This window comes from Cervus canadensis, chromosome 28 (genome assembly GCF_019320065.1).
Source record: "Cervus canadensis isolate Bull #8, Minnesota chromosome 28, ASM1932006v1, whole genome shotgun sequence".
NCBI classification, from domain to species: Eukaryota; Metazoa; Chordata; class Mammalia; order Artiodactyla; family Cervidae; genus Cervus; species Cervus canadensis.
This window is the reverse complement of record NC_057413.1, coordinates 6,475,583-6,491,906: the sequence shown is the minus strand read 5'-3', so window position 1 is coordinate 6,491,906 and position 16,324 is coordinate 6,475,583.

Below are 16,324 nucleotides of genomic sequence, written 5' to 3'. Positions count from 1 at the left end.
CACTCAGCGCTTCCACTGCAGGGGACTCAGGGTGATCCCTACTCAGGGAACTAAGATCCTACATGCTGGGTCCGGGGCCAAAAAAAAAGTCATTGGTAACAAGGGCATCTAACAGAGGTTCTGAAAAAAATGGGACAAGAGACAAATTAGATCAGGTGGAAGAAAAGCCAGAAAGGTCTGGAGCCCGGGGTACTCTTGGGAATTTTTTGGAATGTTCTGGCAGCAACAGCTAAGGAGCCTGGAGAGCATGTGAAGGCAGTGAGCTGCATCGCTTTTATTATTCATTGCAGAATTAGATATGTCTTAAACATAAAAAGTTACCCAATGTCCTAGGCACATGCATCAAAATCAAGTCATTTTATGTTAGTCCTTCTCTTGTAATTTAGAGTTTTCCCTGGTGGTTCAGATGGTAAAGAATCCACATGCAATGCATGAGACCCAAGTTCAATCCCTGGGTCGGAAGATCTTCTGGAGAAGGAGTGAGAGTCCCAGCCTGATGGTCTTAGGAATCATGTGGCTGTCAGGGTTAGAAACCCACCCAGAGAAGTTCGGTTGTGTGAGATGACTTGTCTGAGGCCCCCACCCACCCACCCACTGACGGCAGCCGGAGCTGGAATTGAAGTCCTATCCGACTGGCCCCAGAGCTGGACTTCTTTGCTGGCATGGAGCCCCTGTCCCGTCTCCATACTCAGCTCATCTGTTTCAGAACAGAATCAAGAAGGCAGAGCATTGGGCTTCCCTGGTGGTCCAGGGGATAAGAATCTGCCTGCTGATGCAGGGGATACTGGTTCAATCCCTGGTCCAGGAAGGTTACTGAGCCCATCCTCTGGAACCCATGTTCCAAAACAAGAGAAGCCACTGCAGTAAGAAGCCTGAGCACCACACAACTAGAGAGTAGCTTCCACTCTCTACATCTAGAGAAACCCCAAGCACAGCTGAAAGTAACTTAATAAATAAATTAAATTATTGTTTTTAAAAAAGAAGGCAGAGCATCATCTTGTTAGACTTCAGCTGGGAATGTACAAGTCTGGCGACTCAGGCATTTTTTTTTTTTTCGCAGCTCTGTACATGTGGGCCAATGACCACAAGTATTGATTTGGGGATTACAAATTTTAGAAAGTAGACAAATATGCAAATTTAGAATCGGTGAATAATGAGGGGTACACTCAGAGGTGTAGGGGTTGCAGCCTGGCTTTCAGACCTTCCCAGCATGACTGTTGGGGCATCTGGTCCTGCAGTCACATCGCCAGCACGAACCCCGAGTCCCTAAGGTGCCAACCGGCTTAAGTTTAACACTCTGTTGCTGCTGCTGCTGCTGCTAAGTCGCTTCAGTCGTGTCTGACTCTGTGTGACCCCATAGACGGCAGCCCACCAGGCTCCCCCGTCCCTGGGATTCTCCAGGCAAGAACACTGGAGTGGGCTGCCATTTCCTTCTCCAATGCATGAAAGTGAAAAGTGAAAGTGAAGTCGCTCAGTCATGTCGACTCGGCTCGACCTCATGGACTGCAGCCTACCAGGCTCCTCCATCCATGGGATTTTCCAGGCAAGAGTCCTGGAGTGGGTTGCCATTGCCTTCTCTGTTAACACTCTGTTAGGGGAGCTTAAACATTGACAGCTTTAACCTCCCGCTAAGTGGAAAACTGACCCCAGGTCCTCTGTGTCCATAAAGAGAGTAAGCGTAAGTGTTCTTTCATTAATTGTGGCATCCATTGATCATCTGATTTGATAACATTTTAGAGCATTTGGGACAAAGTGTGCGCGTGCACACACAGTTCTGTTACTGGGTTGCTTTCCTGGTAAGAAGAGCAGAGTTCTGGTTCTTGCACTTACTGTGTAAACTTGAGCGAGACTGGGAATCAGAGGAGCCTAACTGAGAGAGAGAGACAAATAGACAGACACACAGGCACACACGCAAGCCTATAACGTGTGTATAACGTGTGTATAACTTGAGTATAACGTGTGTAAAGCATGTTATAGGCTTGCGTGTGTGTGTGCTCAGTCGTGTCCGACTCTTTGCCACCCCGTGGACTGTAGCCCACCAGGCTCCTCTGTCCATAGGATTTCCCAGGCAAGAAACTGGAGCAAGTTGCCATTTGCTCCTCCAGGGGATCTTCCTGACCCAGGGATCAAATCCATGTCTCCTGTGTCTCTGCATCGCAGGTGGACTCTTTACCACTGAGCCACCTAGAAATTACTTCTGGGCAAACTCCTTCCCTCACCTTCCCTTCCTGGGTTAACCCACTCCCTAGGCATTCGTGGTACAACCTCAGAATTTTCCAGAACCCCATATGTCTTCAGTAAAATCCCAGCCACCGAGACTGGCTATGCAGTAAAACAAACAAACAAACAAAACCCATCATTCATCAACGTGGAGATGAGCTGGTCTGGGGTAGCTCTGGAGCCACTGTCATGGTCTCAATCTTAGTCTAAATGCAATCCAGATGAGCAATTATAATTAGCTAACTAAACAGATTTTCTGTCGGTCTGGATCGATCACTGAGACAGATGTTCTCATGAATCTAGGAGCATTCGGACCCTGGTCCCCTGCCTTTGTGTGGATAGATGGGAGTTCCGACCGCTGGCTTCCGAGAGCCCCGAGAGTGCGGGGAGGAGGACTCCCCTAAAGCATGCACACGCCTCCCTCTGCCCCCAGCATCCATTCTCCACAACCTCCAAGAGTCTCCTTACATCGCAAATACAGCTGCAGGGCAGAATGCTTGGACAAGTTCGATCCTGCCCCAGTTCTAACCTTGCTTTGAGAAAAATGTGGTCATTTACATTTCTCCCTCTTAAAATTCCTGAGAAGCTGTCTTCCACCCTCGAGTCTGGGTGCCCCCCATGAATCCTGGCTCACCCCCCCAGATCAAACTGAGTAACTTGGGAAAGAATTGTCCCCCAGAGCGCTTTAAGGCTCATTAGACCTATTCTCAGCTGCTTTTAATTCTGGAAGAATTTCTTTTCTGTACATGTCAGGAGGCTGAGCCTGACTCTGAACTTGGGGCTTCTGCTGCGCTTTCCCCCTCCACCCCGGGTGACTCCACTGAAGCTCCCGCGGGCTGGAAAGCTTGGCAGTGGCCACGCTGACCACCGCGTAGAGAAACCGGGTCATCAGAGGACAGCAGCCATTCTGGCAAAGAGGAAAAGAAGGCGGCATCAAGAATTACAGTTTCCCTCACAGGCCAGGGGGCGCCTGGCAGGAAAGGGGCGAGCGCGTCACAGCTGCTTGAATCCCAGTGACAACAGGAGGAGACCATTCCGATTTGAACTCCGTCAGTACAAACCTCTAACAGTTTATTTTGTTTGGGTCCTGCTTTGAGAGGCTTCTTGAAAGGAAAATAATGGACAGGTCTCTCCCTGGAGGGTGAATCGGTGGGAAAATTAGAAATAAGCCTTTCCACTCTGCTTTGGTAACGATGGGGAGATGGTACACGGACAGCGTGTACACGTCACAGGTCTGATTTGTGTTACTTATTTGAATTCAAGTCCAGAAGAGCCATTCTCACCACTAGCTAAAGTCAGTGCCCAGCTGCTTTGGTCCTTGAAAGCACAAGGACCAGAGATGGTTGTCCTGGCTTCTCATTACCCCCGGCAGGACTTGCTCAGAGCTGAGCAGCAGGGAACAGACAGATTTGGGTTTAAATCCCATCCCCGGCCCTCATCAGCTGTGTTCTTCCGGACAGACTGTTAAAATCTTTAGTTTCCAGTTACTCTGTGTAAATGCATTGTCAGGGTTCTCCTAAGAAACAGAACCTATATGGTCTCTCTTCTCTGTCTCCCTCAATAGATCAATACCAAGAGAGACTGACTTATTTTATGGAATTTGCTCCTGTGATTTTGGAGGCTAGCAACTCTACAATCTGTAGGTTAGACTGTCAGGGAGAAGATCCTGCTGAGAGTTGATATGAAATTCAGGTAAAAGTTAAATAGGGGCCTTAAGTCTGAATTCCTACCAACGGGTATGAAACTCAGCAGGGTTTCTATGGTGCTTTCTTGAGGCAGGAGTGCTTCTAGAAACTTCAGTCTTCACTCTCAGAGCCTCCAACTGATCATATGCAGCCCACCCACCTTATGAAGGGCAATCTCTGTTAAGCAAAGTGGATTGATTTAATCCCATCTATAAACCCTCTCACAGCAACATCTAAACTAGGTTTGATCAAGAAACTGGACCCCAAAGCCTAGTCACACTGACCTCATACATTAACCATCATGCTCTGTAAAGTGTGAATAATGATCTTTACTTCTTCAGTGGGTCCTTGTAAGAACTGAATAATTAGGCAGAGAATCTCCACTGTGTCCTGTATATACAGGAGGTTGGAAAAGAGATGAACACAGTTATTATCCTCGTCTTTAACTTAAACAATTTTAAGTAAGAAGTTAGCCTAAGACAGTAAAACTGTATGACCTTTCAGACAATTCTGGTAAAAACTCTGACTCTACCTGAAGGCGACGTGGCTTTGGGCAAGACATTCTTTCCCCTAGGAACGTCAGTCTTTTCTTCTGGAAAACACAGGTTAAATGGCCATCTTGCAAGACTGCTGGAGGTTGAAGGAATGCAAGTGAATGGCCTGGGACACTGCCTGCTACACAGCCGTCACTGTGGTTGTGATTATTGACGTTATTGTCACGGCATTATTGGGTAACTCTCGCTCCTGGGCTGAAGTCCTTGTCAGAAGCATTTCAGGACAGTCACACGGTGAGTGGGGTTTACAAGCAGCTGTATCTGAAAAACGTATAGTAAAAAAGAAAACAGTACCGTAGTAGGTAGGGGCTTTCCCAGGTGGTGCTAGTGGTTAAGAATCTGCCTGCCAATGCAGGAGATGCAAGAGATGTGGGTTCCTATCCTTGGGTTGGGATGATCTCCTGGAGTAGGAAATGGCAACCCACTCCAGAATTCCTGCCTGGAAAAGAGATGATTGTATTAATCTACCAGCTTGGATCAAGCTGGTAGTGATGGAAGTGGTAAGGAGTTGTCAATTTCTGCGTTTGTTTTACAGACAGAGACGAGAGAATTTTCTGGTTAAGAGGTTGTGGGGAGTAAGAGTAGAGATTGGCAGTTTTGATTGGACAAAGGAAGAGAGAATCCCTTTAAAATACTGGATTGGCAAAAAAATTCGTTTGGGTTTTTCTGTAAGCTAAATATTACCCCTTGGATGTATGCAATCAGGGGCTAACTTCCTTCTTTGGCTAGCCAAAGAATAACACAGGAGATGAAGCAGGCTTGTGGACATTGGCAAGGCAGGAGGACAAACAGAACACTTTCTGCCCACACTGTGGTTTGCCAAGGGCTATGCCCAGCAGGCAGGGTGCAGGAGCCGCTGGGAGGCACTGGCACGCATGGCCCAGCGTGCGTACTGCCCATCTAGTGGAGTGATCGTGCACACAAGACTTTAGAGTTCCAGACCTGGCTTAAAACTCCAGCTTCAGCGGTTACTGGCTGTGTGTCCTCAGACAAGTTCCTTAACCTTTCTGAGCCTCGGTCGTCTCTGCACAATGGGGATAAGAAACTGCTTCATAGAAATTTCATGGAGAAGGATCTCTCCAGAGGTGATTCATTTTCATTTCCCACCCGCTTGATTCACTCATCTTTACTGCAAGCGACATTGATAACCGTGTCTTCAGAGTGTCTAACAGGAGACGGTACTTGCCCTCCTTTGGAATTCTCAGCTCATAACATGAAGTTTAATAGCCTAGTGTTAGGTTTCTAGGGGGGCAGCCCTTCCCCTCCTTCATGGAAGGACCTAACTGCGCAAGGCAGCACCCTTTTCTGACTCTTGCACTGAAGAAGTCATTTAGTATCTGAGTTTTGGTCTCCTTGTCTTTGCAGTGAGGATAAGAGCTTATACCAAGATGTCAAGGATAAAATGCCATCTTTGTGAATTACTTACAGTTCCTCGCCTCCTGTGCTCCGCCGAAGGCAGCTGTTGCTCTTGCTGCCAGCACAGAGCAGGCAACCAGAGGAGAGAGACCAGCAGAACCCAGCTGCAGCTTTTCCGGAAAACGATGACTTCCCGGCCTGCTTGTCAGATGTTGGAGGCTGTGAAAACCTGGAGACCCATCATCATTCCTTTCAATCCCTTGTTACATAATCCCATTGGCTGACTCACCCTCAAACTCCCCAGGCATGCAAAGGCCCTGGTTGAAAAAACCAGTTCTAGAGAGGTGGTGGATTCAGAACCGGAAAGACCGTGACTTGAGTCGAGCTGACATTTCCCAAAGGCCACTATCGTGTGATTTCTAAAGCATGCGAGAAACTCCCTAAGTGAAAAAACAGTTTCTGGTACACTGCTGAATAAAATGCAAACTGTAACATCTTCTTTGGGATGTTCTGGCAACACCGACTAGTGAAAATATGAATATATGTAAAACAGACAGCTAGTGGGAATTTGCTATATGACACGGAGCTGAGACCCAGTGCTCTGTAACAACCTGGAGAGGTGGGATGGGGTGGGAGGGGGGAGGGGGGAGTGGGGAGGGAGGTTTAAGAGGGAGGGGACGTACGTATACCTATGGCTGACTCATGTTGATGTGTGGCAGACACCAACGTAATATTGTAAAGCAATTATCCTCCAATTAAAAATAAATTTTTAAAAATATGAATACTCTTTTGCCCTGAAATCTTTTTAACTTCTTGGCTGTACTGCTCAGCAAGTGAGATCATAGTTCCCTAATCAGGAATCAAACCCTGGTCCCCTGCATTTGGAGGGTGGAGTCTTAACCACTGGACCACCAGGAGAAGTCCTCTTCCTTGAAATCTTGTGCTTAAGGATGTATCCTAGATTGAGCTGATTTTGCTCACAAAATTTCTGACACCAAAATGTGCGGGTTTTTTCTCACGCCAACCAAGTCTCTGGTTCTCTGGACACTAACCGGGTGTCCTACAAGTAAATTAGGTTCTGACGCTGACTACCCAGAGCTTGCAGCAGACTCTGCAGGTTAAGGGCCTCCGTCCCATCAGATGGCCCCAGCATCAGATGGCAGTTTGCGAGTCTCAGGTCCCCAGGTTACCCGCACTGCTGTCCGACGTGGCTACAAAGTCGGCGGGTTCCCTCCTTTGCATTGGATGATTTGCTAGGATGGCTCCCATAACTCTGGAAGACACTCGACTTCCTATTACCTGTTTATTATAAAGGAGACAGTGGACGGCCAGGTCGAGTGGTGCCCAGGGTGAGACCTGGGAGGGTCCCAGGCCCAGGAGGCCTTGTCCTCGTGGAGCTGGGTGCTTCCCCCTCTGGGCACAGAAATGTGTTCCCCAGTGCAGAAGCCCCCTGAATCCCATCGTTTAGAGGTTTTTATGGAGGTTCCGTCACAAAGGTATGATTGATTAAATCATCACCTGTTGATGGTTGAACTCAATCTCCAGCTCTCTAATTGCATGACCAGTTCAGGTAGCTGTCAGGCCTCATTCTGAGGCTATCTAGGGATCCACCAGACTCAGGTATGGAAGGAAGGGGCTAATTATGAATAACCCGAGATGCAATCCCGAGAGTTTTAGAAGCTCTATCAGGAACTGGGAAACAAAGACCAACATATATATATATATTCTATTATATCACAGACCATTCTATGGCCTTTGACTATAAGTTTTTAAGTTTAGTTACTCAGTTGTGTCTGACTCTTTGCGACCCCATGGACTTAGCCTATCAGGCTCCTCGGTCCATGGGATTTTCCAGGCAAGAGTACTGGAGTGGGTTGCCATTTCCTTCTCCAGAGGATCTTCCCAACCCAGGGATCAAACCCGGGTCTCCCACATTGTAGGCAGACACTTTACCATCTGAGCCACCAGGGAAGTCCATTGACTATTGATGACTTACATCAAATGGTCAAACCGATCGGAGTATTTACATTTGGTATAGCATTCATGGGCTTCCCAGGTGGCGCTAGTGGTAAAGAATCTGCCTGCCAATGCAGGAGATGCAAGAGATGTAGGTTTGATCCCTGGGTTGGGAAGATTCTCTGAGGAAGGCATAGCAACCCACTCTAGTATTTTGCCTGGGCGATCCCATGGATAGCCCATGGGATTGTAAAAGAGTTGGACAGCGCTTAGTGACTAAACAACAACAACAACGCGCTATTTGGGGGTTAATGCTAGTTAACTGTGGGGAAAGTCAGTCATGCCCCTAATCTCACAGGCTTGTGTAGAGACTGGTGTCTATTCTGTGATGTCATATGTATGGCAGGGCCCACCTCCCTCCTACGAGGGGGACATTAGTGGGACTTCGAAGAGTTTCTGTCCTTCCTAACTGTATGGCTGGATGTGTCTGACTTTGATCTGCTTTGGGGGTGAGAGCAGTCATAGTGCATCACTGTGAGTTACAGGTGTCCCCAGCTGACTTCTGCGAGTTTGGAGAACCATGGGGTCCTCAGGGGTCAGCCCCGTGAGCTGCCTGCGGCAGAGAGGAAGCGCGGCCATGCCCCGTGGCTGCTTCAGCCTCCGATTGTATTTAAAGTGGTCAAGAGGCCCTGAGGAGTGAGGGTGCTGAACCTTTCCCAAAGCTGGATCCCAGCCTCATCCATCATCTGTCATCCGGCCTTATTTGCTGAGTTCTCTTGACTCACTTTGTAAAAGCCTCCTTATTTTTCCAGGCTGACTCTTAGCCTTTCCCTTCTTCCGGGGAAGAGAACTCCCTCTAATCTGCCTAATCTGGTTAATCAATCTTTTTCCTCTGAATGCCACGCCTCGTTAAAGGCCAGCTCTGCTTGTCCCAGACCACCCAGGCCAGCAGCTGTCCCCTATGATCTTATGAGTCTTGCTGTACTAAATACAATCTCCTAGGGGTGTTGTTGCCTTGTGTGTGTGGTTAGTTGGGATGCATATGTTGAACCCCAAAATGTCAGGTCCCCCATACGAGGGGTAGACGTGTGGTGGTCACGAGTAGCTGCTTCTTAGTTTGAGAATGCCACAAAGCCTTGCACATCCCTTCTGGTCTCAGAGTGGGGTCCTTCTGCCTGGGGCACTCGGATCCACCACATGCTGCTTATGTTATAATCTCATTAGATGCCCATTGTTTCCCGGTATTTTGCTTAATAACCCACAAAAACGGGGTGATGCGCATTTGTGCATAACTGTGGCATGTTGGACATGCCGCCATTGTATTCTGTCCACTCTAACCAAGTATTTGATCATCAGGGCTTATGGTTACACAAAGATCAGTCAGCTAGGAGCCATACACCACATGGTGTGAAGTCATGGAAAGAAAAAGTATTCCCAAAACTCCCTCCCAAATTGCTGGTAGTAAATAGAAGTCAAAAAAACAAAAACAAAACTAAACTGAAAGCCTGAAAAATAGAGTAAAAAAAAGCTAGAGTCAAAACTCTACTGACCACTAATGACTAAATGAATTCTAGCAATGCCCACTTGGTCATTAACTAGAATCCATTTTGTCATTAACCATCGTTAACCCAGAGGGAGCCTGCTCACGTTTGCAGGCTGCTATTACAGTTCTTCGCGTTCCAAAAGCTGGGCTGGGTCTTGGCCAGTGTAGCTTTACCCTTCGAGGTATCAGGTGCAATAGCGCTGAACGATAATGTGGATCTCTTGTTCTGAGCCTCTTTGGAGGTCTTAATATAAAGTTGGATTCCCCTCATCACATAACCTATTTATTCACTCCTTTACTCTCAGCCGTTATTCCTCCTCTTCATTTGTGTCATTTAATTTTTACCCAGACTTGTTCACCTGTGGAAGGGATGTTCGTTTCGGCCTGCGTACCGGGCCAGATTGCTGAGAGTGGCATTAGTCCAGCCAAAGCTTCCTCCCTGGTCACCTCCCTTTCTCTACCAGCTGAGCCACAGTGGAAGTCCCCGCCTCCCTTTCACACAGAGCAGGTGCAAACTAGGGGTTTTCCCCACCACTAGGCAAGAGCAGCGCTCACTGCCACGCGGACTTTTCTAGATGAGGCCAAGCACAGTCCACGCCACTGCATCTTTAGGAATTCTGCCACCGAGCTTGAACGAGGTGGTTCCAGTTTCTTGCTCAAGAATCATGTCTTCATTTAAAAAATGGAGGAAAACAAAAAAGAATCCTGCCTGCTTCCAGCACCTGTATCCCTAGTCCTGGGACCACTGCAGGGGGTTAGGAAAAAGGAAAATGACACACTGCATCAGCGTCCTCCTCCCCCTCTCCCCCACCCCACCCTCAAGCAGAGGAATCTACCCATCCTTGACCCTCCCTGGGACCCCTTCACGCTGAGTGTGAGCACACACTCAGGAAGGTGTTTAAACCAGCCCTTTATGCCTTTCTCTTCCCCCTGTTTTATCCTTTTTTTAAAAAAAAAATTATTATTGCTTTTTTATTCTTCCCCCTGTTTCAGACAACAAATGTTTCAACTGCCTGTTCTGCTCCTCTATGAAACCATTACTCTAATGAGGATATGAAATGCAATTTGCCCATTTGATAAAGGACACCATTGGATATTGTGGGCTGGAAATGACATCCCTTCGTCTGAAGAAATGTAACTCGGCAGCCCAAATGGCTTTAGCATCTTCTGTTCCAGCCCTTTAATAGTATGAGTCCTTTGGACTCCAAGGAGATCCAACCAGTCCATCCTAAAGGAAATCGGTCCTGAATATTCATTGGAAGGACTGATGTTGAAGCTGAAACTCCAATACTTTGGCCACCTGATGTGAAGACCTGACTCTTTGGAAAAGACCCTGATGCTGGGAAAGATTGAAGGCAGGAGGAAAAGGGGGCGACAGAAGATGAGATGGTTGGATGGCATCACTGACTCAATGGACATGAGTTTGAGTAAGCTCTGGGCGTTGGTGATGGACAGGGAAGCCTGGCATGCTGCAGTCCATGTGGGCACAAAGAGTCAGACACGACTGAGCAACTGAACTGAACTGAACTGAGTATTCGCATCTACAACTGAGTAAGCATCTGTTGTCACCCGTTTATACCCCCGGAGGTACTGGCACTGGTCCAGCGTAATCCACTTGCTGGCCACAGGCAAGGCCGTCCCCCAGGGGGTTTCGCCTATCGCCCACAGCCGTCTGCAGTCTCCTGTCTCTTGTTGACAGGAGAGTTGTCGTTACTGTGTTATACCTCAGAGGGGGTCTGACTTTAGCCCATCTCCGCATTGCTACAGCATACCCCGAGTCCATCCACTCACTTCCTGGACCTAGGCTTCCGAAAGGTCCACTTGGTGGTTCCAATCACCTTCCTAACCTAGAAGAAAGATTTTCTTTTTCTTTTTTTTTTGACCGCACAGTATGGTATGCAGAATCTTGGTTCCCTGACCAGGGATTGAACTTGCGCCCACCCCCAGGAGTAGAAGCTCTGAATCTTAACCACTGGACGGCCCAGGAAGTTCCAAGAAGGGAGTTTTTCTGATGGGCATCGACATACCCTACTGAATATGTCCCTTAGAATGACGTCACCGAGATGTCAGCGTAGGAGACCCCGGTGTCTGCCCCACCTCCTCCTCTGCTAAGGTCGAGAGTTAAATAGCTAGCCGTGAACAGAGACAGTGTTGGAGCCCACTTAAGTCCACTTAAGAAACTTCAACAGAGTAGAATAACAAACCCAAGACTAACTGCACGTGAAGGTAAGGAGGAGAACTTCATTTTGCCTGCGTCATCCCATCCCTGGGCTGGCACTGCTCAGGCCAAGAGTAGAAAGAGTTCCTCTTGCAGGAAAAAAGAGCAAGGTGAGCAACCGGTTTCCCCAGCCTTTCAGGTACCTAATGAAGGGCCTGTGTCAATTCCATCCCGTTCAGACCGCAAGCCTGAGACTGAGACGTACGTTAGAGATGGCTACAAATACAGGGGGTACAGGAGACGTGGGTTCGATCCTTGGGTCAGGAAGATTCCCTGGAGGAGGAAATGGCAACCCACCCCAGTATTCTCGCCTGGAGAAATCCTAAGGACAGAGGAGCCTGGCGGGCTATGGTCCACGGGGTTGCGAAGAGTCAGACACGACTTGTGACTCATCAATGACAGCAACACAACGGCAGAAATGGCGGTGAGCACGGAAGAGAAGCCGCCACCCAAGGCGAGGGGCAGTTTGGTTCACACTGACCCGCTCTGCTCTGCAGACAAACGTGAGTAGGGGGCTGCCTGTGAGTCCCCGCAGACGGCACCGCTTCTCCCCTGGCCCAGGTGCTCGTGTTTGCTGATACCAGCCGCCTGGGTCCCTCCCTGCTCCTTCCCCTCCTCCCTCACCCGCACTGGGGTCCTGGAACCACCCAGGCACCCAGCCCAGGCCTCTGCCGCCCTGTGGGTGAAGGATGCCAGCCTCGATCCCCACCGTCATGGGTGCCCTCTGGGCTGGTGCCTCTAGCAGCGCACTTAGATGCTGCCAGCCGGGCACCCATCTCCAGCTGCCAGAGTACGTCCTGCCCGCGGGGGAGACTCGCAGCCACAGGAGAGAGGCCTGAGAGCCAGGGCCCCTGGAGCTGTTTGCGGGCCCAGGTCAGGCCCTGTCCTCTCTCTCTGTCCTGTGTTTTCAGTGCTCACATCAAATTAGCCTCTCCAGGGACTTCCCCGGCAGTTCAGTGATCTGGACTTCATACGAACACTGCAAGGGGCCTGGGTCAGATCCCTGGTTGGAGAGCTAAGCTCCCACAAGCCTCACAGTTCAGCCAAAAATAAACAAATAAATAAGCAACAATGACCACAAACGAGCCCCTCCAGCTAAGTAGCCACATGCCCCCCAGACAGCTGGGCCTCCACACTCTGCGCCACTAGACCTGGGGTCACAGCCCGCTCCAGTGTGTCCCCCCCTGCCCGCGACAGTCTCGCCTCGCTGAAGTCAGCCCGTGAACTCTGAAGTGGGTGACTGATTCTTCACGGGGGCAGAGCCTTATGCAGGGCTACAGGGGTCACGAAGAGCCAGGGCAAAAGGAGTCCCCGAAGGAAGATGGTAAACCTCCAGTCCCTGGCCCCAGAGAAATGGAGAGCCAGGAATTGCCCACAAACAGTTCAAAATAATTATCCAAAGATGCTCGGAGAACAGTGCAAACAGTGCAATGGTATCGGGGAAATGATCCAAGAACAAAATGAGAAATTCAACAAAGAGAAAACAGAAAAGAACCAAAGAGGACATCAGTCCAGTAGCTTCCAGGGTGGCTGAAACGGAAGCAGACTCGCATGCGCTCCGGCACCGAGGGCAGAAGCAACGGCGTGGAAGGAACCTGGGGTCAGACCCACTTGCTGATCCCAGGGAGCCTCCGGGAGAGGCGGGCAGCGGTTGGAGGGCACCCTGGGGCCGCAGATGCCACGGCAGGCTCTCTGGGGGGCTCGTTCTACGATGAGGGTGTCAGAGCCGGTGAGCCCAGGCTGGAATTCTCCCTCCCGCCTCTCGGGGCAAGAACTGGTCCTGCCAGCTGTCCTGTCAACGCTGGAACTGAGACGCCTCGAGCCACCCAGCTAGTCAGGCAGAGACGCAGCTCCTCCCACCAATGGGCCTGCTGTCTGTCCTGAGATCCCAGCAACCCCGGGCCGTGACCCCATCCACCAGAGGGCTCAGGTCCCCGTCCAGATGCTGGAGAGCCAGCATAGCCCAGGGACCAGCCTCCCTCCCCGGGGAGCAAGCATCAGCCCCAGGGAGCCCTGGGCCCGGTCCCACCTACTGGAGGCTGATACCCAAACCCGTGGACCCCCTGGGCACAACGGCCAGAGATCCTGGGATCCGGCTTCACCCACCAGGGTGTGGGAATGAGCCCCAGGGTCCCCTGGACCCTGACCCCACCCACATATGGGCAGACATGAGACACAGGGCTACCACAGCCTGCCAAAGGGGACAAAGTCTTGAGCCCCTCCGCCAGCAGCCCCAGGCTCTGGCCCTGCTGACCGGTGGGCTGAGACCAGCCTGGGGACACCCTGGACTCCCCAGACAGCCGTGTCATGAAGCATCCACACTCACCAGGAGGCTGACGCTAGACCCAGCAAGCCTGGTCCATGACTGCCCACCCCAGAACTTGGCCTTGCCTACCAGGGGGTCCTCACTAGCCCTGGGACCCCCCTGAGACACTGCAGCCTGCCGCCTCCTGACCAGACTCTGCCAACCAGGGGCCGGCAGCCTCTACGCAGGGCAAGGCCTGGCAACCACCCTGACTGGGGACCAGCATGCCTAACAAAGCGCCGGCAGCAGTCAGCCTGCCACAACAGAAGGACCCATGCAGCCCACCCAGGGGGCACCCCCAGAGCAGAGAGCTCTGATGACCAGAGGGGACTGTGGCACAGGATGTCTCCTACAAAAGGCCACTTCTCCAAGGTCAGGAAATGTAACCAACCTACCAAATAGGAAGAAATAAAAACAGCAAATTAAGAAAAATAGAGTGACAGAAGAATATGCTTCCTACGAAGGAATAAGATAAAATTAAGAACTGATTGGAGCGTCTTCCCTGGTGGTCCAGTGGCTAAGATTCCATGCTCCCAGTACAGGGGCTTGGGTTTGATCCCTGAAAAAAAGTTCAAGGTAATGGCAACTGACCCCAGTATTCTTGCCTGGAGAATTCCATGGACAGAGGAGCCTGGTGGGCTATACAGTCCATGGGGTTGCAAAGAGTTGGACACAACTGAGCGACTATCACTCACTCACTCACTCAATGATGGTAAAGATATTCAGGGGACTTGAGAGAAGAATGGATGCACAGAGTGAGAAGTTAGAAGTTTTTAAAGAAGAGAAAACAAGAAACAGAGATAAAGACTACAGTAAGTGAAATGAAAGATACACTAAAAGACACTAAAAGATATTAACAATAAATTAGATGATGCAGAAGAATGAATCAGTGAGCAGACACTTGGAGGCCAGAAGGGAGTAGCTTGATACGTTTAATGTGATTTAAGGGAAAAGCCTACAAGGAAGAATACGCTACCTGGAAAGGCTTTCATTCAGATCTCATGGAGGGGCTAAAAGTTTTGCAGACAAGCAAAGGCTCATAGGAAAAGAGATTAGATTTGTGATTACAGGGAGGGGGGACAGGGTGGGGAGGGGGCTAGGGAAGGGAGAATTGGATGAAGGAGTCAAAAAGTACAAACTTGCAGTTATAATTAAATACTAGGGATGTAACATACAACATGATAAATATAATTAATACTGTGTGCTAAGTCACTTCAGTCGTGTCCGACCCCATGGACTGTAGCCCACCAGGCTCCTCTGTCCATGGGATTCTCCAGGCAAGAATACTGGAGTGCGTAGCCTTTCCCTTCTCCAGGGGGATCCTCCCGACCCAGGGATCAAACCCAGGTCTCCTGCATTGCAGGCAGATTGTTTACCATCTGAGTCACCAGTCACCAGGGAAGACCTGAAGAATTCAACAGAGAGTGCCAGCCGCAGACATGACCAATCTGGAGTTAGATTGAAGACAGACCAACTGAAATTATTCAGAGAAGCAAAAAAGAAAGAATGAAAAAGAGTGAGGTCATTTAAATCTAGTTATTTCTCACCAGAAATGTCTCTTTAGAAGACAGGCAAACGGCCAAGATGTAAGACAAGGTGCTCTCTATCCCTAATTGTCAGGAAATGTAAATCGCAACCAGACAGAGCTATTGTCTCACACCCATTAGCAAGGTTAGCATCAAAAAGAGGTGACCTGATGGAGAGGATGGGGTGGATGTTGAGGGCATTATGTGAGCTGAAATAAACCAGACACAGAGAGACAAATGCGGTACGACCTCACTTCTATGTGGAAACTAAAGAAGCCATTCTCAGAAAGAGTGTAGGCTGATGGTTATCAGTGTCTGGGGTGGGGTTGGAAGAAATGGAGTGATGTCAGACAAAGGGGACCAACTTTTAGTTTCGAGATGAGTAAGTTCTGGCGGGGAGTCTAACGTATAGCATGATGATCATCGTTACAAATGATTGTGTTAGGTGGCAACCAGGATGGGAGGGGAGCCTGGAGAGAACAGACTCATGTATCTGCACTGTGTTTGCACACCTGTATGTATATACACACGCATGTGTGTGAGCTGAGATAAGCCAGACGCAGAAAGACAAACACTGTATGACCTCACTTCTATGTGAGGTCATGTACATGTATACATGTATGTATACATGTATGTGCGTATGTGGCTGAGTTGTTCTGTTGTACTCCTGGAACTATCACAATATTAATTGGCTATATCCCAATACCAAATAGGGCTTCCCTGGTAAAGCGTCTGCCGGCCATACGGGAGACCAGGGTTCGATCCCTGGGTCGGGAAGATCCCCTGGAGGAGGAAATGGCAACCCACTCCAGCGTTCTTGCCTGGAAAATTCCATGGAAGGAGGAGCCTGGTGGGCCACTGTCTGTGGGGTCGCAGAGTTGGACACGACCGAGTGACGTCACTTTCTTTCTTTCAATACAAAAAAAAAAGTTAAAAAATAAAAAGGTATAAACTGAGTGTT